The 26,646-nt window shown below is 39.4% G+C and overlaps 17 non-coding genes across 17 annotated transcripts; all 17 read left to right on the forward strand.

The window, feature by feature from the left end:
- The first annotated feature begins 772 nt into the window (after nt 1-772).
- Nucleotides 773-854, forward strand: Trnal-uag (transfer RNA leucine (anticodon UAG)). Its single transcript has one exon. It is a non-coding gene; the product is annotated as a tRNA-Leu (tRNA).
- Nucleotides 855-3,346: 2,492 nt separating this feature from the next.
- Trnaf-aaa (transfer RNA phenylalanine (anticodon AAA)) lies at nt 3,347-3,428 on the forward strand. Its single transcript has one exon. It is a non-coding gene; the product is annotated as a tRNA-Phe (tRNA).
- A 9,764-nt stretch (nt 3,429-13,192) lies between these two features.
- On the forward strand, nt 13,193-13,274 carry Trnal-uag (transfer RNA leucine (anticodon UAG)). Its single transcript has one exon. It is a non-coding gene; the product is annotated as a tRNA-Leu (tRNA).
- A 976-nt stretch (nt 13,275-14,250) lies between these two features.
- On the forward strand, nt 14,251-14,332 carry Trnal-uag (transfer RNA leucine (anticodon UAG)). Its single transcript has one exon. It is a non-coding gene; the product is annotated as a tRNA-Leu (tRNA).
- Nucleotides 14,333-14,717: 385 nt separating this feature from the next.
- On the forward strand, nt 14,718-14,799 carry Trnal-aag (transfer RNA leucine (anticodon AAG)). The gene has a single exon. It is a non-coding gene; the product is annotated as a tRNA-Leu (tRNA).
- Nucleotides 14,800-15,309: 510 nt separating this feature from the next.
- Trnal-uag (transfer RNA leucine (anticodon UAG)) lies at nt 15,310-15,391 on the forward strand. Its single transcript has one exon. It is a non-coding gene; the product is annotated as a tRNA-Leu (tRNA).
- A 977-nt stretch (nt 15,392-16,368) lies between these two features.
- Trnal-uag (transfer RNA leucine (anticodon UAG)) lies at nt 16,369-16,450 on the forward strand. The gene has a single exon. It is a non-coding gene; the product is annotated as a tRNA-Leu (tRNA).
- Nucleotides 16,451-17,427: 977 nt separating this feature from the next.
- On the forward strand, nt 17,428-17,509 carry Trnal-uag (transfer RNA leucine (anticodon UAG)). Its single transcript has one exon. It is a non-coding gene; the product is annotated as a tRNA-Leu (tRNA).
- Nucleotides 17,510-18,486: 977 nt separating this feature from the next.
- On the forward strand, nt 18,487-18,568 carry Trnal-uag (transfer RNA leucine (anticodon UAG)). Its single transcript has one exon. It is a non-coding gene; the product is annotated as a tRNA-Leu (tRNA).
- A 977-nt stretch (nt 18,569-19,545) lies between these two features.
- Nucleotides 19,546-19,627, forward strand: Trnal-cag (transfer RNA leucine (anticodon CAG)). Its single transcript has one exon. It is a non-coding gene; the product is annotated as a tRNA-Leu (tRNA).
- A 385-nt stretch (nt 19,628-20,012) lies between these two features.
- Trnal-aag (transfer RNA leucine (anticodon AAG)) lies at nt 20,013-20,094 on the forward strand. Its single transcript has one exon. It is a non-coding gene; the product is annotated as a tRNA-Leu (tRNA).
- Nucleotides 20,095-20,604: 510 nt separating this feature from the next.
- On the forward strand, nt 20,605-20,686 carry Trnal-uag (transfer RNA leucine (anticodon UAG)). The gene has a single exon. It is a non-coding gene; the product is annotated as a tRNA-Leu (tRNA).
- A 1,444-nt stretch (nt 20,687-22,130) lies between these two features.
- Trnal-aag (transfer RNA leucine (anticodon AAG)) lies at nt 22,131-22,212 on the forward strand. The gene has a single exon. It is a non-coding gene; the product is annotated as a tRNA-Leu (tRNA).
- A 510-nt stretch (nt 22,213-22,722) lies between these two features.
- Trnal-uag (transfer RNA leucine (anticodon UAG)) lies at nt 22,723-22,804 on the forward strand. The gene has a single exon. It is a non-coding gene; the product is annotated as a tRNA-Leu (tRNA).
- A 977-nt stretch (nt 22,805-23,781) lies between these two features.
- On the forward strand, nt 23,782-23,863 carry Trnal-uag (transfer RNA leucine (anticodon UAG)). Its single transcript has one exon. It is a non-coding gene; the product is annotated as a tRNA-Leu (tRNA).
- A 977-nt stretch (nt 23,864-24,840) lies between these two features.
- On the forward strand, nt 24,841-24,922 carry Trnal-uag (transfer RNA leucine (anticodon UAG)). Its single transcript has one exon. It is a non-coding gene; the product is annotated as a tRNA-Leu (tRNA).
- Nucleotides 24,923-25,899: 977 nt separating this feature from the next.
- Trnal-uag (transfer RNA leucine (anticodon UAG)) lies at nt 25,900-25,981 on the forward strand. The gene has a single exon. It is a non-coding gene; the product is annotated as a tRNA-Leu (tRNA).
- Nucleotides 25,982-26,646: the final 665 nt, after the last annotated feature.

The following is a 26,646-nucleotide window of genomic DNA, read 5'->3' on the forward strand; positions in this document are numbered from 1 at the left end:
GAAAAGTCACGGGACGAATACACTTGCAATGGAATGGGCAGAGCTGGTTGGGTATCAACGTATTATTTTGCGTCACTTACTTATTTGAACTTTTCATACATTTCGGTTTTTTTTTACATGTCATCCACTGATTAAATACGCGGAAATACTATTTTCCTTGCACTCTCGTCCACATTATGTATTTGAAAAACCGGGCAGGAGGCCGAGCGGTCTAAGGCGCTTGTCACTTCGGTGGCGCGAGTTCGAATCTCGCTCCTGTCATCTTTTATCGCATGACCGGAAATATCCTGGGACAGAGAATATTGATTACGCTTAAAAACTTCGTCCCGAGAAAGACGCAAATTTTAGAAAAAGTATAATTAACAAGTCTTTGTTGCATTGGGGAAAAATGTCACTTGTACCACTTGATTTTGCGGAAAATTTCGTTTGTTTTTCGAAACAGAGATCTAAAGCGCTTAAACGGCAGGAGATTTCGATTTACAGCTTGTTAAGAGCGATTGTCCGAATGAAACGTACTTACAGTTATGTTTAACATATTTCTTGCTAATTGCATAATTTTTAACATTTAACCCACAAGAGTATAATTTTCGGCGTTTCATTATTGTACCCACGCAATGTGAACTTGTCAAAGTTTACTTGTCAACGGACAGACTTAGGACTTCGGATCTTAGGTTAATTAGTTAGAGCAAAAACTTTCCTGCTAATGTCAGCATAAGCCTTTTTTGGTTTACTTGAACTTTTTTGGGACGGGGACTTTATATCTTAAAAAGTAGGCAGGATGGCCGAGCGGTCTAAGGCGCTGGTTTTAGGCACCAGTCACTTCGGTGGTGCGAGTTTGAATCTCGCTCCTGTCAACTAATCATACATGTCTGAAAAGTACGTCGGTCAAACGTTTTTATTTCCGCTTAACTATTTTGCCTGGAAAAATGCGCGAACGTTTAAAAAGGATGTATCACAAGTTTCGCTTGCATGCAGGACGGGATCGCTAAAACTGCTTGACTGTCCAGGTAATTCCGCCTACAATCAGGCAAAACTCTCTAAATTGATGAAAAGTCACGGGACGAATACACTTGCAATGGAATGTGCAGAGCTGGTTGGGTATCAACGTATTATTTTGCGTCACTTACTTATTTGAATTTTTCATATATTTCGGTCATTTTTACATGTCATCTAGTGCTTAAATACGCGTGAATAGTATTTTCTCTGCACTCTCGTCGACATTATGTATTTGAAAAACCAGGCAGGATGGCCGAGCAGTCTAAGACGCTGGTTTAAAGCACCAGTCACTTCGGTGGCGCGAGTTCGAATCTCGCTCCTGTCATCTTAAATCGCATGACCGGAAATGTCCTCGGACAGAGAATATTGATTACGCTTAAAAACTTCGTCCCCAGAAGGACGCAAAATTTTAGAAAAAGTATAATTAACAAGTATTTGTCGCATTGGGGAAAAGTGTCACTTGTACCACTTGATTTTGCGGAAAATTTCGTTTATTTTTCGAAACAGAGATCTAAAGCGTTTAAACGACAGGACATTTGGATTTACAGCGTGTTAAGAGCGATAGTCCGAATGAAACGTTCTTACAGTCATGTTCAACATTTTTCTTGATAATTGGATAATTTTTAACATTTATCCCACAAGAGTATAATTTTCGGCGTTTCATTATAGTACCCACGCAATGTGAACTTGTCAAAGTTTACTTGTCAAGGGACAGACTTAGCACTTCGGATCTTAGGTTAATTGGTTAGAACAAAAACCTTCCTGCTAATGTCAGCATAAGCCATTTTTGGTTTACTTGAACTTTTTTGAGACGGGGATTTTATTTCTAAAAAAATAGGCATGATTGCCGAGCGGTCTAAGGCGCTGGTTTTAGGCACCAGTCACTTCGGTGGCGCGAATTCGAATCTCGATCCCGTGAACTAATCATACATGTTTAAAAAGTATATCGAACAAACGTTTTTATTTCCGCTTAACTATTTTGCATAGAAAAAAGCGCGAACGTTTAAAAAGGATGTTTCACAAGTTTCGCTTGCATGCAGGACGGGATCACTAAAACTGCTTGACTGTGCAGGTAAATCCGCCCACAATCAGGCAAAACTCTCTAAATTTACGAAAAGTCACGGGACGAATACACTTGCAATGGAATGTGCCGACCTGGTTGGGTATCAACGTATTATTTTGCGTCACTTACTTATTTGAATTTTCCATATATTTCGGTCATTTTTACATGTCATCTACTGCTTAAATACGCGTAAATACTATTTTCTCTGCACTCTCGTCCACATTATGTAATTGAAACACCGGGCAGGATGGCCGAGCGGTCTAAGGCGCTGGTCACTTCGGTGGTGAGAGTTCGAATCTCGCTCCTGTCATCTTATATCGCATGACCGGAAATATCCTTGGACAGAGAATATGATTACGCTTAAAAACTTCGTCCCGAGAAAGACGCAAATTTTAGAAAAAGTATAATTAACAAGTCTTTGTCGCATTGGGGAAAAATGTCACTTGTACCACTTGATTTTGCGGAAAATTGCGTTTATTGTTCGAAACAGAGATCTAAAGCGCTTAAACGACCGGAGATTTCGATTTACAGCTTGTTAAGAGCGATTGTCCGAATGAAACGTTCTTACAGTCATGTTCAAAATATTTCTTGGTAATTGCATAATATTTAACATTTAACCCACAAGAGTACAATTTCCGGCGTTTCATTATTTTACCCACGCAATGTGAACTTGTCAAAGCTTACTTGTCACGGGACAGACTTAGGACTTCGGATCTTAGGTTATTTGGTTAGAGCAAAAACCTTCCTGCTAATATCAGAATAAGCCATTTTTGGTTTACTTGAACTTTTTTGGGACGGGGATTTTATATCTTAAAAAGAAGGCAGGATGGCCGAGCGGTCTAAGGCGCTGGTATTAGGCACCAGTCACTTCGGTGGTGCGAGTTTGAATCTCGCTCCTGTCAACTAATCATACATGTCTGAAAAGTACGTCGGACAAACGTTTTTATTTCCGCTTAACTATTTTGCCTGGAAAAATGCGCGAACGTTTAAAAAGGATGTATCACAAGTTTCGCTTGCATGCAGGACGGGATCGCTAAAACTGCTTGACTGTGCAGGTAATTCCGCCCACAATCAGGCAAAACTCTCTAAATTGATGAAAAGTCACGGGACGAATACACTTGCAATGGAATGTGCAGAGCTTGTTGGGTATCAACGTATTATTTTGCGTCACTTACTTATTTGAATTTTTCATATAATTCGGTCATTTTTACATGTCATCTAGTGCTTAAATACGCGTGAATACTATTTTCTCTGCACTCTCGTCGACATTATGTATTTGAAAAACCGGGCAGGATGGCCGAGCGGTCTAAGACGCTGGTTTAAAGCACCAGTCACTTCGGTGGCGCGAGTTCGAATCTCGCTCCTGTCATCTTATATCGCATGACCGAAAATGTTCTCGGGCAGAGAATATTGATTACGCTTAAAAACTTCGTCCCCAGAAAGACGCAAATTTTAGAAAAAGTATAATTAACAAGTCTTTGTCGCATTGGGGAAAAATGTCACTTGTACCACCTGATTTTGCGGAAAATTGCGTTTTTTTTTGAAACAGAGATCTAAAGCGCTTAAACGACAGGAGATTTCGATTTACAGCTTGTTAAGAGCGAGAGATAGGGAAATGCCGATGTTGGTGCAAATCCGTTAGCACTTTACCAATTTACGTCAAATCATGGATCATACCCGTTAAATCAACGATAGAAGAGTCCATAAAATTCGTTAGCACTTTACCATTTTACGTCAGAAAAATAGATCATATCCGTTAAATCAACGATAGAAGAATTTCTGTCCCCCCACCCCACCCCCCCAATCCTCGCCGTGTCCCCCCCCACCCACTTGGGCCCCCACCCCCCCAACCCTGCCGTGTCCCCCCATTACAGTGATAGGATTCAACTGTGTCTATAATGGCCCCTAGCGTACGTAGTAATGCTATCAATGATAATAAAACATAAATTCTCAAATAACAACACGCAAGCAGTTTTTGTTATATAATTAAAACATCTGTCAATCAAACGCTTATAACAATAGGATTTTACATACCAGAAAGTTGTTTACATAAGAAAAAGTCAAAACGAAAGTAGCCGTTGATAAGGATTTTTGGTATGTAAAGAATGCATTGTTCTCTATTGTTATTCTGGTTTGATTGACATTTAATTGACGTCATTCTTTATCTAAACAAATACCATATGAAATAACCTGTTGTCATAGCCATCACAAGAGCGATCTTCTCATCTTCGTGTGTAGGAGTTTCATCAGGAGTATCTTTGTGGTAGGGCACAGTAATATGCTGATCAGTAATGTGTTTATTAGGAATAGGCACAGTAGTATGTTTATCAGGAATCTTTTTATGTGATTCAGCTGTTTTTCAATCACATTGACTTTTCGATTAATCCCAATCGTCAGATCTTCACCCGATATTAAAATCTTGTTGTTGTAACCTACCACCCCTGTTTTAATTTTGAGATTCATGTCACTAGGTAACATATAAATGCCTTGTCCAACCGAATAATCAACCTTGCTTGAAGCGTAGTTTAACGTATCCTGATAACGTTTAATGTCCTCCTGAATATCAACTCTACGGTTAACAATGTCTTCAAGGTTGTTCATAAAAACTCTTGAAGCGCTTGAATCATTACCCAAGATAGAAGAACTGGCTGAGGCTTGCGAACTAAGAACAAGATAAGCATACGCCCTAACATTGCTCGAAATCCTTACAAGGCCTGTTTTTCTAAAGCCATTAGATTTTTCCACAATCCATCGTGTCATGGAGTCGTCTGTGAAATAACCTAAGCCCGGAGTTGGATAGTTTTTACGTCTTTTTTGATATGAGCTGAAAAAGTATTGACCTCTGTATTTCATAGGATTAGAATCAACGTCATATTCACCACATATTTTTAGAAATTCTTCGTTTGAATAAGGATTGTCATATTGATTAAAACTATCTTCAAAAGGTAGAGGTGTCTGCAAGCGCTTAATGATTCGTCTAATGTGATAATAGACTTGAAAACGATATACCGATCTGATCATAGATCTACCTTCTTTCAGGTGTTCGGAACTGACTCCACAAGCACTTGAAGCACACCAAGTGGCAAAATTGAGTTGGGTTTGCCATAATTTAAACGGTTGTTCATTCCAAATTTTCATACGTTGTTCGTTTTGATTCAGTTCGTAATTGGTAAAAATATTAGGAAAGACAGCAGGAAAAGAGCCATTTTCGGAGACAATAATGGTCTGTTTGTATAGATCCTTCCCATCCAATATCTGAAGGTCCAGTCCTCCATTTGGCTTATAGGCCGCATTTGAGTTGTATTTGAAAATGCTATCCATTCTTTTTGATTTAAATAATTCCACTCTCTAATATAAGAATGTATATCACAATAAATGACGTAAATAGTGAAAAGACAATCTATTTGTATCACCCAATCACCAACCCACATGGTACAAAAGAAGTTGCGATCATGGAGACGATTTCGGACAATGTTACATATGAAATCACAGCCCCACTAAAAGTGACCATTGGAAAAGACAAAAAGTTGCTACCGAAAGGAAAATACATTGGCAGGGAGTTGAACGCATCTTTAGCGGGTGATGTCACATCCACACCATTAATCAAAGACCCTCGAGTAATCAAAACAAATAAGCTAACCAACATAACAGAACTACATTTCAATCTGAATGAATTGGATAATACATTAAATCTTAAAAATGGTAGATATAGCAACACCATACTCACATATAATATATCTGAGTATGGTGATGTTACACATATTGAGCCTAAAAACCCACAATATAAGAAACTAAAGAATGGTTTCCTTCAATCACTCATTTTGAAAATAACCGATCAAAATGGAGATCTGGTAAAAGATTGTCCTTCACATAAGAGAGACAGCAGACAATAGGTTTGAATAAAAGGTCATAGGTCTAATGAAGTATACGCTAACTGAGATAAAAGTAAAAATAAAATAAAAGTAATAACAAACATGGAATACGGAAAAAGGTTAAACCCTGAACGTTCTCTTAGAACTGCTCATGGTGTAAAAGGATCACACCAAAAAGTAATTGTGACACACAATCCAAGTGACATTGATCAAAACCAGTTGCTTTTGATTAGGTTTCCTAATTTAGGTAGCGATGATGTTATTGTTCCAGGTACTTCAAAACTAAGTTTCGACGTTGAACTCGAGTCAAAAGCCGACACGAAAAGAACATTGGTCTCTAATATTGGAAGAGCGATTGTAAAAAAGTTGGCCATCAAGTTTGAGGGTACCGAGATTTTGAGCATTGATGACTTTGATCTTTTCGGATGCTACAGAGATTTATGGCTAACCAAGTATGAAAAGAGAAATGCAATCAGACAAGGCATCATATCCAATGATGGGTGTACGAAAAACTGTATGAAATTGAGGGTAAGCGCTTCGGATAAAGACGCATCCGATGTCTCAGACAAAGCCATTGCTGATGCATACAAAAACAAGTTCACCATACCACTAGAATTTGAAATGTTAGATAGCACGATTTCATATTATCAAGCTGGATTAGGGAATAGGTTATTTTATGAGATCACATTCAATAATTATGACAGGGTTGTATTATCAACTCCAACCAAACCTTCCGGTTCTGCCACGGCACCAGCACCGGACGCTAAATACAAAATAACTAACATATCTCTCGAATATGAGATTTTGACACAACCCACCTTAGCCAGATTCATTTTAAATGAATACGAAAACATGGCTTTACTTATACGATAGGTTTTTGAGACATAGACAAATTAGAGTGGATAAGTCGGACACAACGTGGAATTGGTCATTCAATACACCTTGTAAATCTTTGAAGGGTATATTGGTTTTGTTTGAAGACGAACAAGCCTACAAACGAGATACCGGTAAGTTCTACAATCCGAAAATTAAAAAGGTATCCGCCATAGTAGAGGGTAAGCCTAACCAACTTTTTGCTCAAGGTATGCAGCCGTTTGAACATTACAATGAAATTTGTAAGTATTTTGCCGAGGGTAAACCAAAGGATGTCAATGCCAGCGAAATCAAAAAACATCTGCAATTACATGATGTAAAAGTCTCCGATTACTTAACTAACAAATATGCTCTATGGTTAGATTTCAGAACCATAGATGAAAACTCCCTGCATGGGACCGGTCGACGGATTGAAAATGCAAGTGAGGGAATCACCCTACAAATTGAAAAGACAGCAGAAACCGCAGGATCCTTAAACGCCTCTATATATCTAATCATGGACGCTCAACTAAACATTCAAAACGGTGAAATTATGGATGTACTTTATTAAGATAGAATTGCGAAAAACACACTTTACATGAAAGAGCCCCACACAGCATTATTCGTTGGTCCTACGGGATGCGGAAAATCCAAACGTGTTGTAAAATTATTAGAGAATGAATACTTTGATCACTTCGATTTAATCGTGATTATATGCCCAACATTAAGATGGAATAAAACATATAGGGACCGAAAATGGTTTTGGAACGACAGATATGTGATTCTAATTGAGCCGGGAGGTATGTTATATGAATGGATTCGAAAGATGACGGATTTCTGTGCCGGATACAAAACCTTATTCCTGATCGACGATATCATCGCAGATGAGAAACTAGACAAAAAGAGACAGCCATTGCTAGAGTTGGCCATTAGCGGACGACATCGAAACCACACTATGTGGCTACTCACACAATCATACACCGCTATACCAAAAAATTTACGAAGGCAAGCTAAAATGTTATATGTGTGGTATCCAAAAGACAGACAAGATCTCGCAACTATTCATGAAGAGAATGATGTCATTGAATCACGATCAGAGATACAGACGGTTAAGGAAAGGCTAAAAGATGGCAAATACACACATTTAGTCATGAGAATGGAACATCCAAGAACTTACGTGATTTGCTAGATTGGACGTTTTTTGTTACAAGACTCTTGTAACAAAAGTATAAGAAGAATCTAACAGATCTACAGGACTCCTATAGATTTCTTGGAATCTCCTATAAGACTCCTATAGATTTCTTGAAATCTCCTATAAGACTCCTATAAGACTCCTATAAGACTACTGTACAGCAAATTACAGCAGATTTTTAGAAATCTACAAGAAGATATAAGAAAATTATAACAGATATAACAAAATGATAGAATATATCAGTTTCATAATAGTATTACTAGTACTAGTAGTACTACTAGTAGTACTTAGTTTTTGCTTTTTTTGTGTTAAAAAATACCTATCGCTATTGAAAATGGCTGAAACGGCAATTGATAACTTAATTGCTATTCCGGGTCCTCCATCCGAGGATGGTAAGAGACAAAAATTGCTGGAGTGTGTGTTAACCGGAAATAGCAAGCTATACCTGGGTAAAATGTATACGGACGATCAAATTCAAAAGCTCAAAGATGATGAGGTAAAGAAACTATTTCATATATATGAAGCTAAACTATCAGGTGAAATGGTAAAGTCCTTGGGACAATCAATCATTCACATGTATTCCATGGGAGCTTCTACAGTCTTGGGAATAAACAATCAAGGCGCATTGAGCAATGACCTGGAAAATTACCCCTTCTTAAACTCTGCCCTTCAGAGATTCACATGTGACTTATATTATAAATTCGGCTCATTGTTAGCACCACTCAGTGTTGATCTCATTACGGGTAGGCATTACATCGCTGGAAGAAATTTAAACGCAAATAATAATATAAATACAACAGATAATAAAGATGTCAGAGGAACAGACTCAGACTCCTATTCAGGTGACAACGAAGAACCCTAAAAAGGTTGAAGCAGGTAAGAGGTTGGCGGAATACAACCGTAAAATGCGGGAAGAATATAAAAAAAGCGGCCATGGCACAAAAACAGCCGACGCCTCAGACACAGCCGACTCAGGAAGACAATGCCGAAGAGGCAGAACCTACCATCGTCCCAAATGAAAAGCCTATGAACTACGCTATAGGGGGAATAATAGCCATCGGTTTGGTTGGTGGATTTGCTTATTTTGTGTATAAACAGAAAGACAATGTACTATTTGCTATAACTGGGCCGAAGGGTACCCCACCACAAAAATCCAAAACACCTGTGAGAATAAGTAAACTTGAAATGGAATAAAGGGATAATATAGCGATATTATAATCTCACAGTATAGAAATAACATGGACAAGAAAAGTATAATCAACGATATATATAAAGCATCAGTCGTCTGCGTTTTCGCTGTAAGCTATTCAATGCTAGGAAAAAAGGTGTTAAAAATGTCACCACCCTCAATTCAAAAGTTTGACTTGGAAGATACCGGAAAGCTAGTCGCCATCGTCGCCGCTAGTGAAATGTCAAGGGAATACTTAATTAAGCAAAAGATTATACCTGAAACTATAAATATCTAAACATGGCTTCAATTGCAATGATGTTGGGAGGGGCCTTAGCCAGGCTCAAGCTATCTCTTCTTCAAGCTTATCAAAAGACAGAATTGATAAGGAAAGAAAGCGTCATGATATAGCCATAGAACAGCTGTAAAAAGCTCAGGTTTTGTGGCAACGTCAAAGACAAGAGAGAGTAGACTTTATCAATAAGCAGCTCAGACTTGAAAAGAAGGCCGAAGGAAAATTCATAGAGCTAAACGATGCAATGCGTGAATATAAAAAAGTGTTTGGAGATAGATCAATTCTTACGGATCTACTGCGGGAACCTGTATTCAGCGACTTTTATACACCTAGTAAGGATCAACATGAAAGGGAATTGGCCTTTATCGCGCTAAGTATGATCGGTGTCGGTGGTGCTGTGTGGTATTTCGAAAGATAGTACTCCTAGTACTCCTAGTACTACCGGTACTCTATGTTACATGATGCGTGTAACATATAATCTATACATCTAACGCTTTGTCACGAAATAGGTGTATATCAGACCTCCGATTCCAACTATCAAAGCCCACAAATTTTGACTCAACCAACCAACAAACCGCTTCTTTCGCTCTATTGAGTATCCACGATACTATTGATCCTATTATACCGGGTAGGGTTGCAGCCTCCACCCCGGCCAACCTTCCCAAGAGAGATCCCAACGCATTCAACTTGTTTTTATCCAACCGGAGGTTGTACAACCCTTTTCATGATTTTGTGCGTTACCGGTGGATGACCCCCCACCCCCAGGCGTCAAAGTTTCTACGAGAAGGCCGATAACCATACCAAATGCCGTTAGTACACTGACAACAGTGATACCCTGCTCACGGAATAGTGTTCGTATCTTCTCACCCAATGTTGTATCTTTGTCAAGGAGTTTAGTAATCGTCTCCTTGATGCTTGTTATTTGACTTTTAAGTTTACCTTTGAGAATATCAATAATCTCTTGCCGACCTTTCAACTCATTTTGCAAACCTTCCAACCTTTCGCTTCATTTTGTTGTTCCTCGGTCATATTTGGTGTGTTTTCCATCTCTTCCAACTTGTTTTTTTCTCTGTCAATATGCTGTTCGAGCTGAACCTTTTTTGCAACTTCATCCTGAAGAATTCCTCTTATGTTTCTCAATGATCTAAATCATGTACCTAAGGCTATTAAGGATAAAACAACAAAAGCTTTCAAAACCATGAAGGATAAGATCATGGGTTTGTATAAAAAGGGCAGTGGAGAGGAGGAAGAAGTGAAAGAGGAAAACCCCTATACTCCTATTGAAGAAGCGTTTGTAGGTTCCTACAAAAGGTTCAAGATAAACCCTGACGGTGAGAAGAATGTCAATGTCTTTCTCGAAAAGGTCGAGCATGTCGTCAAGAGGTTTATGAGTGACGTGCTCGGGCAGAAGAAGTCATTGAAGACTCAGGCGACCTTGTGGGTGAAGTGGGTAAGGGAGGACACCAGCTCGGCTGATGCCCCGTGCGTACATGTCGATAAAGCATTCAATAGCTATATGGAGATGCTGCACGCCCACGATGACATTTCTGATGTTTTTGATCGGATGCGTAACAAGATAATCGAACAGATTGAGAACCCTGCGCTACCCACCAGCGGGTTCACAATCGAAAGGATCCTACATATGCATGTGGACTTTCATAAGCTAAAATTAACGAGAGGTAGCTCTTATTTGCCGCTACCTAAGAATTTCATTGAAAAGCGATCTGTGATTAATCCTAAAAATGAAGATGATGATGAATGTTTCAGATGGGCTATTATCGCCGCGCTTAACCAAAATCTGATCAAAAGTTATCCTGAGCGTATCTCAATTCTTAAGAAGCATGATAAGTATAATTGGGATGGTCTAACTTTCCCAATGGCGCTAAATAAAATAGATTTGTTTGCGAGAAGGAACCCCGATGTCGCTGTGCATGTTTTGACAAAGGATGAGGCGGAAGGTATCTACATGTGTCGCAAGTCGAAGCATCTGGATCGTAAGGAGACGGTTGTTTTGTTCTTGCTACATGATGAGGAGAAGAGACATTACATGGCCGTTAAGAACTTGAGCGGTGTCCTGAGCAAGGCCAACTCAAAGCATGAACATAAGGAGTATTATTGCTTGAATTGTCTCTCTGGTTTTCCAAGCGAACAGAAAAGGGATGAGTACTTTGAGTATTGCAAGAATAACGATGCTGCTAAGATTCAACTCCCTGAGGAGAATAGCACCTTAACCTTCACTGATGGTAAGTTTAAGCTCAAAGCTCCATTCATCATGTATGCCGATTTCGAAGCTTTCACAAAAGAGTTGCCCGAAGAAGAGAGAAAATGCGGATCATCCACCGAGAAAGTTGGTAAACATGTTCCCACTGGATTCTGTTGTTATAGTAAATATGCTCATGGTGAAGTGCCAGACCCTCTGAAGCTTTACCACGGTGAGGACTGTGTTCTGCGCTTTGTAGATCATGTATTTCTGAGGCGAAAAGGTTATATAACATGTTTCCTCAGAAAGCAATGGATCCACTGACGGAGGAGGAGCGTGACAGTTTCAAGAGAGCCAGGGTGTGCCACATTTGCATGGAAGAATTTGATGACAAGGATGACATCAAGGTTAGGGATCACTGCCATTTCACCGGTAAGTTTCGCGGGGCTGCCCATCGAGAATGTAATATCCGATACAAAGTGCCTAATTATATTCCGGTTGTCTTTCATAATCTGAGTGGCTACGATGCACATCTATTTATCAAAGAGCTTGCGAAGCAGCATGGGGAAGAAAATATGAGCGTTATCGCTAAAAATAAAGAGAAATATATCTCTTTCTCGACGGATGTTAAGGTTGGTGAATACATTGACAAAAATAGAGAGACTAAAGCCAAAAATATAAAATTAAGATTCATCGATTCGGTTCGTTTCATGGCTAGTAGCCTGGATAAATTGGTAAACAATCTCTCTGATGATCAGTGTAAAAATCTTCGAAAATTCTTCAATGATGATGAGCAATTCAACATAATGAGAAGAAAGGGTGTATACCCATATGAATATGTTGATTCATTCGATAGGTTTAATGAAACTAAGCTTCCGTCGAAGGATGATTTTTATAGCAAGTTGAACATGAGTGGTATCAGTGATGCTGACTATGCGCATGCCCAAAAGGTATAGAAAGACATGAAAGTTGAAAATATGGGTGTTTATCATGATATATATCTCAAGAGGTTTTGATAACTACAAGAGGTGTCTGTTCGAGGGTGTAAATGTTTACAGAACCCAAATGAATTTCGATCCATTAAGCATGATATTCAGGCAGAATTTCTGTCGTTGATTTAACGGGTATGATCCATGATTTGACGTAAAATGGTAAAGTGCTAACGGATTTTATGGACTCTTCTATCGTTGATTTAACGGGTATGATCCATGATTTTACGTAAAATGGTAAAGTGCTAACGGATTTGCACCAACATCGGCATTTCCCTATCTCTGAGCGATTGTCCCAATGAAACGTTCTTACAGTCATGTTCAACATATTTCTTGATAATTGCATAAGTTTTAACATTTAACCCACAAGAGTAAAATTTTCGGCGTTTCATTATTGTACTCACGCAATGTGAACTTGTCAAAGTTTACTTGTCAACGGACAGACTTAGGACTTCGAATCTTGGGTTAATTGGTTAGAGCAAAAACCTTCCTGCTAATGTCAGCATAACCCATTTTTGGTTTACTTGAACTTTTTTGGGACGGGGATTTTATATCTTAAAAAGTAGGCAGGATGGCCGAGCGGTCTAAGGCGCTGGTTTTAGGCACCAGTCACTTCGGTGGCGCGAGTTCGAATCTCGCTCCTGTCAACTAATCATACATGTCTGAAAAGTACGACGGACAAACATTTTTATTTTCGCTTAACTATTTTGCCTAGAAAAATGCGCGAACGTTTAGAAAGGATGTATCACAAGTTTCGCTTGCATGCAGGACGGGATCGCTAAAACTGGTTGACTGTGCAGGTAATTCCTCCCACAATCAGGCAAAACTCTCTTAATTGATGAAAAGACACGGGACGAATGCACTTGCATTGGAATGTGCAGAGCTGGTTGGGTATCAACGTATTATTTTGCGTCACTTACTTATTTGAATTTTTCATACATTTCGGTCATGTTTACATGTCATCTAGTGCTTAAATACGCGTAAATACTATTTTCTCTGCACGCTCGTCGACATTATGTATTTGAAAAACCGGGCAGGATGGCCGAGCGGTCTAAGCGCTGGTTTAAGGCACCAGTCACTTCGGTGGCGCGAGTTTGAATCTCGCTCCTGTCATCTTTTATCGCATGACCGGAAATGTCCTCGGAGAGAGAATATTGATTACGCTTAAAAACTTCGTCCCCAGAAAGACGCAAATTTAAAAAAAGTATAATCAACAAGTCTTTGTCGCATTGGGGAAAAGTGTCACTTGTACCACTTGATTTTGCGGAAAATTTCGTTTATTTTTCGAAACAGAGATCTAAAGCGTTTAAACGAAAGGAGATTTGGATTTACACCTTGTTGTGAGCGATAGTCCTAATGAAACGTTCTTACAGTCATGTTCAACATTTTTCTTGATAATTGCTTAATTTTTAACATTTAACCCACAAGAGTATAATTTTCGGCGTTTCATTATTGTACCCACGCAATGTGAACTTGTCAAAGCTTACTTGTCAAGGGACAGACTTAGGACTTCGGATCTTAGGTTAATTGGTTAGAGCAAAAACCTTCCTGCTAATGTCAGAATAAGCCATTTTTGGTTTAATTGAACTTTTTTGGGACGCGGATTTTATATCTTAAAAAAAAGGCAGGATGGCCGAGCGGTCTAAGGCGCTGGTTTTAGGCACCAGTCACTTCGGTGGCGCGAGTTCGAATCTCGCTCCTGTCAACTAATCATACATGTCTGAAAAGTACGTCGGATAAAAGTTTTTATTTCCGCTTAACTATTTTGCCTGGAAAAATGCGCGAACGTTTAAAAACGATGTATCACAAGTTTCGCTTGCATGCAGGACGGGATCGCTAAAACTGCTTGACTGTGCACGTATTTCCGCCCACAATCAGGCAAAACTCTCTAAAATGATGAAAAGTCACGGGACGAATACACTTGCAATGGAATGTGCAGAGCTGGTTGGGTATCAACGTATTATTTTGCGTCACTTACTTATTTGAATTTTTCATACATTTCTGTCATTTTTACATGTCATCTAGTGCTTAAATACGCGTAAATACTATTTTCTCTGCACGCTCGTCGACATTATGTATTTAAAAAACCGGGCAGGATGGCCGAGCGGTCTAAGGCGCTGGTTTAAGGCACCAGTCACTTCGCTGGCGCGAGTTCGAATCTCGCTCCTGTCATCTTATATCGCATGACCGGAAATGTCCTCGGACAGAGGATATTGATTACGTTTAAAAACTTCGTCCCCAGAAAGACGCAAATTTAAAAAAAGTATAATCAACAAGTCTTTGTCGCATTGGGGAAAAGTTTCACTTGTACCATCTGATTTTGCGGAAAATTTCGTTTATTTTTCGAAACAGAGATCTAAAGCGTTTAAACGACAGGAGATTTGGATTTACAGCTTGTTAAGAGCGATAGTCCGAATGAAACGTTCTTACAGTCATGTTCAACATTTTTTTTGATAATTGGTTAATTTTTAACATTTTACTCACAAGAGTATAATTTTCGGCGTTTCATTATTGTACCCACGCAATGTGAACTTGTCAAAGTTTACTTGTCAACGGACTGACTTAGGACGTCGGATCTTAGGTTAATTGGTTAGAGCAAAAACCTTCCTGCTAATGTCAGCATAAGCCATTTTTGGTTTACTTGAACTTTTTTTGGACGGGGACTTTATATCTTAAAAAGTAAGCAGGATGGCCAAGCGGTCTAAGGCGCTGGTTTTAGGCACCAGTCACTTTGGTGGCGCGAGTTCGAATCTCGCTCCTGTCAACTAATCATACATGTCTGAAAAGTACGTCGGGCAAACATTTTTATTTTTGCTTAACTATTTTGCCTAGAAAAATGCGCGAACGTTTAAAAAGGATGCATGACAAGTTTTGCTTGCATGCAGGACGGGATCGCTAAAACTGCTTGACTGTGCAGGTAATTCCGCCCACAATCAGGCAAAACTCTCTTAATTGATGAAAAGTCACGGGACGAATGCACTTGCATTGGAATGTGCAGAGCTGGTTGGGTATCAACGTATTATTTTGCGTCACTTACTTATTTGAATTTTTCATACATTTCGGTCATGTTTACATGTTATTTAGTGCTTAAATACGCGTAAATACTATTTTCTCTGCTCGCTCGTCGATATTATGTATTTGAAAAACCGGTCAGGATGGCCGAGCGGTCTAAGCGCTGGTTTAAGGCGCCAGTCACTTCGGTGGCGCGAGTTCGATTCTCGCTCCTGTCATCTTATATCGCATGACTGGAAATGTCCTCGGACAGAGAATATTGTTTACGCTTAAAAAATTCGTCCCCAGAAAGACGCAAATTTTAGAAAAAGTAAAATTAACAAGTCTTTGTCGCATTTGGGAAAAATATCACTTGTACCACTTGATTTGGCGGAAAATTTTGTTTATTTTGCGAAACAGAGATCTAAACCGTTTAAACGACAGGAGATTTGGATTTACAGCTTGTTAAGAGCGATAGTCCGAATGAAACGGTCTTACAGTCATGTTCAACATTTTTCTTGATAATTGCATAATTTTTACCATTTTACTCACAAGAGTATAATTTTCGGCGTTTCATTATTGTACCCACGCAATGTGAACTTGTCAAAGTTTACTTGTCAAGGGACAGACTTAGGACTTCGGATCTTAGGTTAATTGGTTAGAGCAAAAACCTTCCTGCTAATGTCAGAATAAGCCATTTTTGGTTTACTTGAACATTTTTGGGACGGGGATTTTATATCTTAAAAAGAAGGCAGGATGGCCGAGCGGTATAAGGCGCTGGTTTTAGGCACCAGTCTCTTCGGTGGCGCGAGTTCGAATCTCGCTCCTGTCAACTAATCATACATGTCTGAAAAGTACGTCGGACAAACGTTTTTATTTCCGCTTAACTATTTTGCCTAGAAAAATCCGCGAACGTTTAAAAAGGATGTATCACAAGTTTCGCTTGCATGCAGGACGGGATCGCTAAAACTGCTTGACTGTGCAGGTATTTCCGCCCACAATCAGGCAAAACTCTCTAAAATGATAAAAAGTCACGGGACGAATACACTTGCAATGGAATGTGCAGAGCTGGTTGGGTATCAACGTATTATTTTGCGTCACTTACTTATTTGAATTTTTCATACATTTCGGTCATGTTTACATGTCATCTAGTGCTTAAATACGCGTAAATACTATTTTCTCTGCACGCTCGTCGACATTATGTATTTGAAAAACCGGGCAGGATGGCCGAGCGGTCTAAGCGCTGGTTTAAGGCACCAGTCACTTCGGTGCTGCGAGTTCGAATCTCGTTCCTGTCATCTTATATCGCATGATCGGAAATGTCCTCGGACAGAGAATAATGTTTACGCTTAAAAACTTCGTCCCCAGAAAGACGAAAATTTTAGAAAAAGTAAAATTAACAAGTCTTTGTCGCATTTGGGAAAAATATCACTTGTACCACTTGATTTGGCGGAAAATTTTGTTTATTTTGCGAAACAGAGATCTAAAGCGTTTACACGACAGGAGATTTGGATTTACAGCTTGTTAAGAGCGATAGTCCGAATGAAACGGTCTTACAGTCTTGTTCAACATTTTTCTTGATAATTGCATAATTTTTACCATTTTACTCACAAGAGTATAATTTTCGGCGTTTCATTATTGTACCCACGCAATGTGAACTTGTCAAAGTTTACTTGTCAACGGACAGACTTAGGACTTCGGATCTTAGGTTAATTGGTTAGAGCAAAAACCTTCCTGCTAATGTCAGCATAAGCCATTTTTGGTTTACTTGAACTTTTTTTGGACGGGGACTTTATATCTTAAAAAGTAAGCAGGATGGCCAAGCGGTCTAAGGCGCTGGTTTTAGGCACCAGTCACTTTGGTGGCGCGAGTTCGAATCTCGCTTCTGTCAACTAATCATACATGTCTGATAAGTACGTCGGACAAACATTTTTATTTTTGCTTAACTATTTTGCCTAGAAAAATGCGCGAACGTTTAAAAAGGATGTATCACAACTTTCGCTTGCATGCAGGACGGGATCGCTAAAACTGCTTGACTGTGCAGGTATTTCCGCCCACAATCAGGCAAAACTCTCTAAATTGATGAAAAGTCACGGGACGAATGCACTTGCATTGGAATGTGCAGAGCTGGTTGGGTATCAACGTATTATTTTGCGTCACTTACTTATTTGAATTTTTCATACATTTCGGTCATGTTTACATGTTATTTAGTGCTTAAATACGCGTAAATACTATTTTCTCTGCTCGCTCGTCGACATTATGTATTTGAAAAACCGGTCAGGATGGCCGAGCGGTCTAAGCGCTGGTTTAAGGCACCAGTCACTTCGGTGGCGCGAGTTCGATTCTCGCTCCTGTCATCTTATATCGCATGACTGGAAATGTCCTCGGACAGAGAATATTGTTTACGCTTAAAAAATTCGTCCCCAGAAAGACGCAAATTTTAGAAAAAGTAAAATTAACAAGTCTTTGTCGCATTTGGGAATAATATCACTTGTACCACTTGATTTGGCGGAAAATTTTGTTTATTTTGCGAAACAGAGATCTAAACCGTTTAAACGACAGGAGATTTGGATTTACAGCTTGTTAAGAGCGATAGTCCGAATGAAACGGTCTTACAGTCTTGTTCAACATTTTTCTTGATAATTGCATAATTTTTACCATTTTACTCACAAGAGTATAATTTTCGGCGTTTCATTATTGTACCCACGCAATGTGAACTTGTCAAAGTTTACTTGTCAACGGACAGACTTAGGACTTCGGATCTTAGGTTAATTGGTTAGAGCAAAAACCTTCCTGCTAATGTCAGCATAAGCCATTTTTGGTTTACTTGAACTTTTTTTGGACGGGGACTTTATATCTTAAAAAGTAAGCAGGATGGCCAAGCGGTCTAAGGCGCTGGTTTTAGGCACCAGTCACTTTGGTGGCGCGAGTTCGAATCTCGCTTCTGTCAACTAATCATACATGTCTGATAAGTACGTCGGACAAACATTTTTATTTTTGCTTAACTATTTTGCCTAGAAAAATGCGCGAACGTTTAAAAAGGATGTATCACAACTTTCGCTTGCATGCAGGACGGGATCGCTAAAACTGCTTGACTGTGCAGGTAATTCCGCCCACAATCAGGCAAAACTCTCTAAATTGATGAAAAGTCACGGGACGAATGCACTTGCATTGGAATGTGCAGAGCTGGTTGGGTATCAACGTATTATTTTGCGTCACTTACTTATTTGAATTTTTCATACATTTCGGTCATGTTTACATGTTATTTAGTGCTTAAATACGAGTAAATACTATTTTCTCTGCTCGCTCGTCGACATTATGTATTTGAAAAACCGGTCAGGATGGCCGAGCGGTCTAAGCGCTGGTTTAAGGCACCAGTCACTTCGGTGGCGCGAGTTGGATTCTCGCTCCTGTCATCTTATATCGCATGACTGGAAATGTCCTCGGACAGAGAATATTGTTTACGCTTAAAAAATTCGTCCCCAGAAAGACGCAAATTTTAGAAAAAGTAAAATTAACAAGTCTTTGTCGCATTTGGGAAAAATATCACTTGTACCACTTGATTTGGCGGAAAATTTTGTTTATTTTGCGAAACAGAGATCTAAACCGTTTAAACGACAGGAGATTTGGATTTACAGCTTGTTAAGAGCGATAGTCCGAATGAAACGGTCTTACAGTCATGTTCAACATTTTTTTTGATAATTGCATAATTTTTACCATTTTACTCACAAGAGTATAATTTTCGGCGTTTCATTATTGTACCCACGCAATGTGAACTTGTCAAAGTTTACTTGTCAAGGGACAGACTTAGGACTTCGGATCTTAGGTTAATTGGTTAGAGCAAAAACCTTCCACCTAATGTCAGAATAAGCCATTTTTGGTTTAATTGAACTTTTTTGGGACGCGGATTTTATATCTTAAAAAAAAGGCAGGATGGCCGAGCGGTCTAAGGCGCTGGTTTCAGGCACCAGTCACTTCGGTGGCGCGAGTTCGAATCTCGCTCCTGTCAACTAATCATACATGTCTGAAAAGTACGTCGGATAAAAGTTTTTATTTCCGCTTAACTATTTTGCCTGGAAAAATGCGCGAACGTTTAAAAACGATGTATCACAAGTTTTGCTTGCATGCAGGACGGGATCGCTAAAACTGCTTGACTGTGCACGTATTTCCGCCCACAATCAGGCAAAACTCTCTAAAATGATGAAAAGTCACGGGACGAATACACTTGCAATGGAATGTGCAGAGCTGGTTGGGTATCAACGTATTATTTTGCGTCACTTACTTATTTGAATTTTTCATACATTTCTGTCATTTTTACATGTCATCTAGTGCTTAAATACGCGTAAATACTATTTTCTCTGCACGCTCGTCGACATTATGTATTTAAAAAACCGGGCAGGATGGCCGAGCGGTCTAAGGCGCTGGTTTAAGGCACCAGTCACTTCGGTGGCGCGAGTTCGAATCTCGCTCCTGTCATCTTATATCGCATGACCGGAAATGTCCTCGGACAGAGGATATTGATTACGTTTAAAAACTTCGTCCCCAGAAAGACGCAAATTTAAAAAAAGTATAATCAACAAGTCTTTGTCGCATTGGGGAAAAGTTTCACTTGTACCATCTGATTTTGCGGAAAATTTCGTTTATTTTTCGAAACAGAGATCTAAAGCGTTTAAACGACAGGAGATTTGGATTTACAGCTTGTTAAGAGCGATAGTCCGAATGAAACGTTCTTACAGTCATGTTCAACATTTTTCTTGATAATTGGTTAATTTTTAACATTTTACTCACAAGAGTATAATTTTCGGCGTTTCATTATTGTACCCACGCAATGTGAACTTGTCAAAGTTTACTTGTCAACGGACAGACTTAGGACTTCGGATCTTAGGTTAATTGGTTAGAGCAAAAACCTTCCTGCTAATGTCAGCATAAGCCATTTTTGGTTTACTTGAACTTGTTTTGGACGGGGACTTTATATCTTAAAAAGTAAGCAGGATGGCCAAGCGGTCTAAGGCGCTGGTTTTAGGCACCAGTCACTTTGGTGGCGCGAGTTCGAATCTCGCTCCTGTCAACTAATCATACATGTCTGAAATGTACGTCGGCCAAACATTTTTATTTTTGCTTAACTATTTTGCCTAGAAAAATGCGCGAACGTTTAAAAAGGATGCATGACAAGTTTTGCTTGCATGCAGGACGGGATCGCTAAAACTGCTTGACTGTGCAGGTAATTCCGCCCACAATCAGGCAAAACTCTCTTAATTGATGAAAAGTCACGGGACGAATGCACTTGCATTGGAATGTGCAGAGCTGGTTGGGTATCAACGTATTATTTTGCGTCACTTACTTATTTGAATTTTTCATACATTTCGGTCATGTTTACATGTTATTTAGTGCTTAAATACGCGTAAATACTATTTTCTCTGCTCGCTCGTCGACATTATGTATTTGAAAAACCGGTCAGGATGGCCGAGCGGTCTAAGCGCTGGTTTAAGGCACCAGTCACTTCGGTGGCGCGAGTTCGATTCTCGCTCCTGTCATCTTATATCGCATGACTGGAAATGTCCTCGGACAGAGAATATTGTTTACGCTTAAAAAATTCGTCCCCAGAAAGACGCAAATTTTAGAAAAAGTAAAATTAACAAGTCTTTGTCGCATTTGGGAAAAATATCACTTGTACCACTTGATTTGGCGGAAAATTTTGTTTATTTTGCGAAACAGAGATCTAAACCGTTTAAACGACAGGAGATTTGGATTTACAGCTTGTTAAGAGCGATAGTCCGAATGAAACGGTCTTACAGTCATGTTCAACATTTTTCTTGATAATTGCATAATTTTTACCATTTTACTCACAAGAGTATAATTTTCGGCGTTTCATTATTGTACCCACGCAATGTGAACTTGTCAAAGTTTACTTGTCAAGGGACAGACTTAGGACTTCGGATCTTAGGTTAATTGGTTAGAGCAAAAACCTTCCTGCTAATGTCAGAATAAGCCATTTTTGGTTTACTTGAACATTTTTGGGACGGGGATTTTATATCTTAAAAAGAAGGCAGGATGGCCGAGCCGTATAAGGCGCTGGTTTTAGGCACCAGTCTCTTCGGTGGCTCGAGTTCGAATCTCGCTCCTGTCAACTAATCATACATGTCTGAAAAGTACGTCGGATAAAAGTTTTTATTTCCGCTTAACTATTTTGCCTGGAAAAATGCGCGAACGTTTAAAAACGATGTATCACAAGTTTTGCTTGCATGCAGGACGGGATCGCTAAAACTGCTTGACTGTGCACGTATTTCCGCCCACAATCAGGCAAAACTCTCTAAAATGATGAAAAGTCACGGGACGAATACACTTGCAATGGAATGTGCAGAGCTGGTTGGGTATCAACGTATTATTTTGCGTCACTTACTTATTTGAATTTTTCATACATTTCTGTCATTTTTACATGTCATCTAGTGCTTAAATACGCGTAAATACTATTTTCTCTGCACGCTCGTCGACATTATGTATTTAAAAAACCGGGCAGGATGGCCGAGCGGTCTAAGGCGCTGGTTTAAGGCACCAGTCACTTCGGTGGCGCGAGTTCGAATCTCGCTCCTGTCATCTTATATCGCATGACCGGAAATGTCCTCGGACAGAGGATATTGATTACGTTTAAAAACTTCGTCCCCAGAAAGACGCAAATTTAAAAAAAGTATAATCAACAAGTCTTTGTCGCATTGGGGAAAAGTTTCACTTGTACCATCTGATTTTGCGGAAAATTTCGTTTATTTTTCGAAACAGAGATCTAAAGCGTTTAAACGACAGGAGATTTGGATTTACAGCTTGTTAAGAGCGATAGTCCGAATGAAACGTTCTTACAGTCATGTTCAACATTTTTTTTGATAATTGGTTAATTTTTAACATTTTACTCACAAGAGTATAATTTTCGGCGTTTCATTATTGTACCCACGCAATGTGAACTTGTCAAAGTTTACTTGTCAACGGACAGACTTAGGACGTCGGATCTTAGGTTAATTGGTTAGAGCAAAAACCTTCCTGCTAATGTCAGCATAAGCCATTTTTGGTTTACTTGAACTTTTTTTGGACGGGGACTTTATATCTTAAAAAGTAAGCAGGATGGCCAAGCGGTCTAAGGCGCTGGTTTTAGGCACCAGTCACTTTGGTGGCGCGAGTTCGAATCTCGCTTCTGTCAACTAATCATACATGTCTGATAAGTACGTCGGACAAACATTTTTATTTTTGCTTAACTATTTTGCCTAGAAAAATGCGCGAACGTTTAAAAAGGATGTATCACAACTTTCGCTTGCATGCAGGACGGGATCGCTAAAACTGCTTGACTGTGCAGGTAATTCCGCCCACAATCAGGCAAAACTCTCTAAATTGATGAAAAGTCACGCAACGAATGCACTTGCATTGGAATGTGCAGAGCTGGTTGGGTATCAACGTATTATTTTGCGTCACTTACTTATTTGAATTTTTCATACATTTCGGTCATGTTTACATGTTATTTAGTGCTTAAATACGCGTAAATACTATTTTCTCTGCTCGCTCGTCGACATTATGTATTTGAAAAACCGGTCAGGATGGCCGAGCGGTCTAAGCGCTGGTTTAAGGCACCAGTCACTTCGGTGGCGCGAGTTCGATTCTCGCTCCTGTCATCTTATATCGCATGACTGGAAATGTCCTCGGACAGAGAATATTGTTTACGCTTAAAAAATTCGTCCCCAGAAAGACGCAAATTTTAGAAAAAGTAAAATTAACAAGTCTTTGTCGCATTTGGGAAAAATATCACTTGTACCACTTGATTTGGCGGAAAATTTTGTTTATTTTGCGAAACAGAGATCTAAACCGTTTAAACGACAGGAGATTTGGATTTACAGCTTGTTAAGAGCGATAGTCCGAATGAAACGGTCTTACAGTCATGTTCAACATTTTTCTTGATAATTGCATAATTTTTACCATTTTACTCACAAGAGTATAATTTTCGGCGTTTCATTATTGTACCCACGCAATGTGAACTTGTCAAAGTTTACTTGTCAAGGGACAGACTTAGGACTTCGGATCTTAGGTTAATTGGTTAGAGCAAAAACCTTCCTGCTAATGTCAGAATAAGCCATTTTTGGTTTACTTGAAAATTTTTGGGACGGGGATTTTATATCTTAAAAAGAAGGCAGGATGGCCGAGCGGTATAAGGCGCTGGTTTTAGGCACCAGTCTCTTCGGTGGCGCGAGTTCGAATCTCGCTCCTGTCAACTAATCATACATGTCTGAAAAGTACGTCGGACAAACGTTTTTATTTCCGCTTAACTATTTTGCCTAGAAAAATCCGCGAACGTTTAAAAAGGATGTATCACAAGTTTCGCTTGCATGCAGGACGGGATCGCTAAAACTGCTTGACTGTGCAGGTATTTCCGCCCACAATCAGGCAAAACTCTCTAAAATGATAAAAAGTCACGGGACGAATACACTTGCAATGGAATGTGCAGAGCTGGTTGGGTATCAACGTATTATTTTGCGTCACTTACTTATTTGAATTTTTCATACATTTCGGTCATGTTTACATGTCATCTAGTGCTTAAATACGCGTAAATACTATTTTCTCTGCACGCTCGTCGACATTATGTATTTGAAAAACCGGGCAGGATGGCCGAGCGGTCTAAGCGCTGGTTTAAGGCACCAGTCACTTCGGTGCTGCGAGTTCGAATCTCGTTCCTGTCATCTTATATCGCATGATCGGAAATGTCCTCGGACAGAGAATAATGTTTACGCTTAAAAACTTCGTCCCCAGAAAGACGCAAATTTTAGAAAAAGTAAAATTAACAAGTCTTTGTCGCATTTGGGAAAAATATCACTTGTACCACTTGATTTGGCGGAAAATTTTGTTTATTTTGCGAAACAGAGATCTAAAGCGTTTAAACGACAGGAGATTTGGATTTACAGCTTGTTAAGAGCGATAGTCCGAATGAAACGGTCTTACAGTCTTGTTCAACATTTTTCTTGATAATTGCATAATTTTTACCATTTTACTCACAAGAGTATAATTTTCGGCGTTTCATTATTGTACCCACGCAATGTGAACTTGTCAAAGTTTACTTGTCAACGGACAGACTTAGGACTTCGGATCTTAGGTTAATTGGTTAGAGCAAAAACCTTCCTGCTAATGTCAGCATAAGCCATTTTTGGTTTACTTGAACTTTTTTTGGACGGGGACTTTATATCTTAAAAAGTAAGCAGGATGGCCAAGCGGTCTAAGGCGCTGGTTTTAGGCACCAGTCACTTTGGTGGCGCGAGTTCGAATCTCGCTTCTGTCAACTAATCATACATGTCTGATAAGTACGTCGGACAAACATTTTTATTTTTGCTTAACTATTTTGCCTAGAAAAATGCGCGAACGTTTAAAAAGGATGTATCACAACTTTCGCTTGCATGCAGGACGGGATCGCTAAAACTGCTTGACTGTGCAGGTAATTCCGCCCACAATCAGGCAAAACTCTCTAAATTGATGAAAAGTCACGCAACGAATGCACTTGCATTGGAATGTGCAGAGCTGGTTGGGTATCAACGTATTATTTTGCGTCACTTACTTATTTGAATTTTTCATACATTTCGGTCATGTTTACATGTTATTTAGTGCTTAAATACGCGTAAATACTATTTTCTCTGCTCGCTCGTCGACATTATGTATTTGAAAAACCGGTCAGGATGGCCGAGCGGTCTAAGCGCTGGTTTAAGGCACCAGTCACTTCGGTGGCGCGAGTTCGATTCTCGCTCCTGTCATCTTATATCGCATGACTGGAAATGTCCTCGGACAGAGAATATTGTTTACGCTTAAAAAATTCGTCCCCAGAAAGACGCAAATTTTAGAAAAAGTAAAATTAACAAGTCTTTGTCGCATTTGGGAAAAATATCACTTGTACCACTTGATTTGGCGGAAAATTTTGTTTATTTTGCGAAACAGAGATCTAAAGCGTTTAAACGACAGGAGATTTGGATTTACAGCTTGTTAAGAGCGATAGTCCGAATGAAACGGTCTTACAGTCTTGTTCAACATTTTTCTTGATAATTGCATAATTTTTACCATTTTACTCACAAGAGTATAATTTTCGGCGTTTCATTATTGTACCCACGCAATGTGAACTTGTCAAAGTTTACTTGTCAACGGACAGACTTAGGACTTCGGATCTTAGGTTAATTGGTTAGAGCAAAAACCTTCCTGCTAATGTCAGCATAAGCCATTTTTGGTTTACTTGAACTTTTTTTGGACGGGGACTTTATATCTTAAAAAGTAAGCAGGATGGCCAAGCGGTCTAAGGCGCTGGTTTTAGGCACCAGTCACTTTGGTGGCGCGAGTTCGAATCTCGCTTCTGTCAACTAATCATACATGTCTGATAAGTACGTCGGACAAACATTTTTATTTTTGCTTAACTATTTTGCCTAGAAAAATGCGCGAACGTTTAAAAAGGATGTATCACAACTTTCGCTTGCATGCAGGACGGGATCGCTAAAACTGCTTGACTGTGCAGGTAATTCCGCCCACAATCAGGCAAAACTCTCTAAATTGATGAAAAGTCACGGGACGAATGCACTTGCATTGGAATGTGCAGAGCTGGTTGGGTATCAACGTATTATTTTGCGTCACTTACTTATTTGAATTTTTCATACATTTCGGTCATGTTTACATGTTATTTAGTGCTTAAATACGCGTAAATACTATTTTCTCTGCTCGCTCGTCGACATTATGTATTTGAAAAACCGGTCAGGATGGCCGAGCTGTCTAAGCGCTGGTTTAAGGCACCAGTCACTTCGGTGGCGCGAGTTCGATTCTCGCTCCTGTCATCTTATATCGCATGACTGGAAATGTCCTCGGACAGAGAATATTGTTTACGCTTAAAAAATTCGTCCCCAGAAAGACGCAAATTTTAGAAAAAGTAAAATTAACAAGTCTTTGTCGCATTTGGGAAAAATATCACTTGTACCACTTGATTTGGCGGAAAATTTTGTTTATTTTGCGAAACAGAGATCTAAAGCGTTTAAA

Source organism: Hydractinia symbiolongicarpus, chromosome 3 (assembly GCF_029227915.1).
Source record: "Hydractinia symbiolongicarpus strain clone_291-10 chromosome 3, HSymV2.1, whole genome shotgun sequence".
NCBI classification, from domain to species: domain Eukaryota; kingdom Metazoa; phylum Cnidaria; class Hydrozoa; order Anthoathecata; family Hydractiniidae; genus Hydractinia; species Hydractinia symbiolongicarpus.